General features: G+C 35.1%; 1 non-coding gene across 1 annotated transcript in view; it reads left to right on the forward strand.

The window, feature by feature from the left end:
- LOC143699365 (5S ribosomal RNA) overlaps positions 1-94 on the forward strand; it is a 119-nt gene extending 25 nt beyond the window's left edge. The window contains exon 1 of the ribosomal RNA XR_013188288.1: positions 1-94. This exon is cut by the window's left edge and continues 25 nt beyond it. This is a non-coding gene — a ribosomal RNA (5S ribosomal RNA).
- Positions 95-5,000: the final 4,906 nt, after the last annotated feature.

Consider the following 5,000-nt stretch of genomic DNA (forward strand, 5'->3'; position numbering starts at 1 on the left):
CGCCCGATCTCGTCTGATCTCGGAAGCTAAGCAGGGTCGGGCCTGGTTAGTACTTGGATGGGAGACCGCCTGGGAATACCAGGTGCTGTAAGCTTTTTTGATTTAAAAAAAAAAAAAGAGTCCCTGAGCTTCTTCAGAAAGCCTTTAAAAGTCTCTGAGATTCTTCAGAGAGCATGAAAGAGTTTGAGTTTTTTCAAAAGTTCCTCTTAGTTTAAAAAAAAAGACTCACTGAGCTTCTGCAGAAAGCCTTTAAAAGTCTCTGAGATTCTACAGAGAGTATGAAAGAGTTTGAGTTTTTTCAAAAGTTCTTCTTAGTTTTCTTCATTAATGGTCTAACCTTTTAAATTGCCCAATTTTGGCAGCAGTTTTCGCTTACGGCCATACCACCTTGGGGCACTGTTGAGCAACCAGGAAGTGGTGTGTCTGCAAAACCAAGAGGTTCTCTGATTTTTTGTTTGTTTTATGGTTTTTTTGTTTAAAAGTTTGTGTTAGTTTTTTTGTAGTATAGTTTTGTTTTTTTGTTTTAAACCACAAACCAGCAGCTGCGTGCTGCCGGGGGAGTGGTTTTTGTTTTGTTTTTTTCGTTAGAATGAGTGATACGGACAGACTACTCGGCATCAACACGGAAATGGCGGCAGAAACTGAAATGGCAAAAGAACAAAGGACTGAATTAAGACAACGAGAAAAGATCATAAGCAACACCAAAAGACTATACAAGAAGGAGGCAACAATAACTATTGATGTGAGTGAAACAAGAGATGGCAATGGAGAGAATATCATCAAAGCAATAACAAAGAAAATCGGTGTGGAAGGAATTTTGGCAGTGCGCCCAAAACAACAGAAACAATATGAGGTAACAATGGAAAATGAGGATTTATGTGATGAACTGTTAAACGGACTGGAGATTAATGGACAAATGTGTGAAGTGAAGAAGTTGGAAGACAGGGAGTATGTAGTATCGTTTATGCATCTACCCGTTTATCTGGAGGACGAGGAAATCATAACAAAACTGGAGGGGTGGGGAGTTATCCCCGTCTCAACTGTAAAGAGGAGATACTATCCAGGCACGGGCATTGAAGATGGCACAAGGTTCATTAAGGCAAAATTCCCAAGAGAGGTTGCGTCACTTCCATACAGTACGCGGTTTGAGACAGCAGAGGGAACTCAGCATTTTCGGGTGATACACAATAAGCAGGTTAAAACCTGCCGGTTGTGTATGAGCCCGGAGCATATCCTGAAAGACTGTCCAGACTTCAAGTGTCGCAAATGTGAGGAGCATGGCCACTTTGCACGGGAATGCAATGCAGTGAAGTGCCCAGACTGTTTTAAAACACTAAACAAATGTGAATGCTGGATGCAGAACAACGAGGAAGAGGAGGAGCAACAAGTGAACGGGCAGATGCATAACGATACTACAGAAACTCAAGAAACAAACAAAAAGGAAGAACAATATGAGACAACAGGAGGAGAGAAACAAGGGACTAGTAAAGAACAAGAAAATGAGGAGCAACAGGAAGTAGGAGATCAAGAGGAAAGAATGGAGGAAGATGAATCAACAGAAGAAACAATATCAAGGGGAGAAGAACTGAATGAAGTAAAACTGGCACGAGATGAAGGAAAGAAGAACCAAACGGAGGCACAAAATGACAGAGAACTGGGAATAATGCCACGAAGAAAACAACAGAAGGTAACACCTAATTTAGAACTGGCAAAAAGAAAAAGACTTAAACAATTAGATAATACGGTTGAGGGGTTGAGAAGGGAAGACGGAGAAGATAATCAAGAATGAACGTTTTTAATTATTTATTTTTGTACAGTATGGTTTTAAATTTGGTATGTTGGAATGCAAGAGGTTTAATCGGTAAAAGGAAATTTGAAATGTTAAATGAACTATGTAAAAAACAAGATGTGATAATTTTACAAGAAACAAACTGGAAAGAAGAAATGATAGAGGATGTGAAAAATAGATGGAAAGGGCAAATATTTTATAATAATGGTGATGGAAGGTTGGGAAGAGGGGTAGCAATTTTAATAAGAGAAAATGTTGAAATTAATTCATGTGAAGTATATAATGACAAAAAAGGCAAATGTAATGGGATTAAAATTACACAAGGTGATAATGAATTTGTGATAATTAACTTGCATGCACCTACGCATGAGGGAGAAAAAAGGGAATTTTTTGAGGGAATTAGGATTTTAACAAAGAAATGGAATAATTTAATTTTAGTTGGGGATTTTAATACAGTTTTTAGTAAAATTGACATGGCGGATGGGATGGTTTTTAAAACAGATGTGGGAAGGAAAGTGTTAAAAGAGATGATGGAGGAGAGAAATTTGATTGATGTCTGGAGAGATGAAAATGAAAGAAAAAGAGACTTTTCCAGAAGACAATTAGTAGGGAATTTCATGTGTCAGACAAGAATAGATTTTATTTTGAGTGTAAGGGAAATGGAATGTTTTCTGGAGGAAATTTGTTATAAGGATACCAGCTTGAGTGATCATAAGATGCTTTTATGGAAAATTGATTTTAGTAGAGAAAAAAAAGGGCCTGGTGTGTGGATTTTAAATTCAGGAATACTGGCAAATGAAAGTTACAGAATAGGAATTGAAGGAATATTAGAAAAAGAGAAAGAGGATGGAATGTACTTTGAAGATAAAAGATTGTGGTGGCAAAATGTAAAATATGAAATAAAGAAATATTCTATGAATTACAGTAAACTGGTACAGAGGGTCAAAAAAGCAAAAGAGGTAAAAATAAGGGCAAAGCTAAGAGACGAGACAAATAAAAGTAAAGTACAGATAGAACAGATAATACGGTGGGAAGAAGAGCTAAGGAAATTTGAGGAAGAAAAGTGTAAAGGAGCAATATTAAGAAGTAAGGCAAAATATACAATTGAAGGAGAGAAATGTACAAAATTTTTCTTTGGTTTAGAAAAAAACAGAAGAAAAGCGGAAATGATAAAAGAATTACAAAATAAAAAAGGAGAAATAGTGAAGGACATAAAAGGGATTTTAAAAGAAGTAAAAGAGTATTATGGAGAACTTTTTGGAACAAAAGGAATAGATGAAAAAGAGAAAAACCTATTACTAGAGTGTGTTACGGCTAAAGTAAGTAAAGAGGATAAGGAAGAATGTGAAAAAGAAATTAGCAAAGAGGAAATTATACAAGCTATAAATAGTTTAAAAGGAAGGAAAAGCCCAGGCACGGATGGGATAGTAAATGAATTCTATAAAGTTTTTAAAGAGAGAATAAGTGAAATTTTACAAGAAGTATATCAGGAGATTTTTAAGAAAGGGGAAATTGACCAGAGGATGAGTATGGGATTGATGAAATTGATTTATAAAAGGAAAGGAAGTAAAAATATTTTAAATAATTTTAGGCCAATAACAATGTTAAATACAGATTTGAAAATACTAGCTAAGGTTCTTGCAAACAGACTTAAAAATGTTTTACCAACAGTTATAATGACTAACCAAGCGTATGGGGTGAGAGGGAGAGATATTGCAGATATTACAGGTGGTATAAGAGACATAATAAGTTATTTAAATGAAACACAGGAGGATGGATATGTTGTTAATTTAGATTTTGAAAAGGCTTTTGATAGGGTAGAACATGGGTTTTTATTTTCAATTTTAGAACATTTTGGGTTTGGGAAAAATTTTAATGATTGGATAAAGATTTTATATAAAAATGTAATGACAAGAGTAAAGTGTAATGGGTTTTTAACTGAACCTTTTAGAATAACCAGGTCTATTAGACAAGGATGTCCACTTTCTGCACAGCTGTATACTTTGGTAGCAGAACCTATAGGATTAATGATTAAAAAAGATGAATGTATAAAAGGTATTAGAATAGAAGAAGGCAAAGAAGAAAAAAGGATATTTCAGTATGCAGATGACACAACGTTGTTTTTAAAAGATTTAGAAAGTGTGAAGGAAGTAATGAGAAAAGTAGAGAGATATGGAAAAGGAACAGGAGCAAGAGTGAATGAAGAAAAGACAGTGTACATGAGGTTTGGAAGGGTACCAAATTTGGTTGGGGTTGTACATTTTGAGGAAGTAAAAGAAACAAAAATTTTGGGGGTGACTTTAGGGAAAGATGAGAAGGGGGCAAGAGAAAGAATGTTTGAAATGATGGTGGGAGAAATGGAGAGGAGATTAATTTTTTGGAGGGGAAGGATGTTAAGTTTGAAAGGGAAAATTTTAGTGGTAAATGCATTAATGTTATCTAAAATGTGGTATATTTTAACTGTTAGTGCAACACCAAGATGGGTGGAAATGAGACTGAAAAGATGCGTGACAGAATTCGTTTGGGAGAAAAAACCCCCAAGAGTTGCATATAACACTTTGATTGGACAGACAGATAAAGGAGGGATGGGGTTAGCTGATGTAGAACTAAAGAAGAAAAGTATGAGGATCAAAGTGGTGAAAAAATATATAGATGAAGAGGAAAAGGGGGAATGGAAAGAAACAATGAAATATTTTTTGAACAAATGTGGGGAGGTGAAATTGGGGGATAGTGTTTTATGGATGAAAATGAAGGAGTGGATGTTTAAAGGAGTACCAGAATTTTATAAGGAAGTTTTAAAAGCTTGGGGTTTTTTCCTCTCTAAGGTGGATTTTAAGCCAGCGGAGAGAGAAGAGATTTTAAACCAACCATTGTTTTTTAATAAAAATATTGTGAATAATGGGAAGGAAATGTTTTTTAAAAAATGGTGGGCGGTTGGAATTTCAAGAGTAAGAGATATATTGTATGAAATAAGGGACGGATTTTTACCAATGCAAGTGATCATTGATGAGTTAGAGGAGGCAAAGGAAGAGTATGATATAAGTTGTGTAAAGAAACAATATGAAGAGATGAAAAATGCAATACCTAATGAGTGGCTGAATAAAATACAGAGTGGGGAGAGAAGAAAGAAGGGAGAATTGAAATGTTTTTTTATAAATCAGGGTAAAAGAATGGAGTTAAAATTGGGGAATATGAAAATGTTTTATCATGT

The sequence above is a fragment of the Siphateles boraxobius genome, unplaced genomic scaffold, assembly GCF_051911475.1.
Source record: "Siphateles boraxobius isolate OS27281-9 unplaced genomic scaffold, OSU_SipBor_1 315, whole genome shotgun sequence".
Classification (NCBI taxonomy): domain Eukaryota; kingdom Metazoa; phylum Chordata; class Actinopteri; order Cypriniformes; family Leuciscidae; genus Siphateles; species Siphateles boraxobius.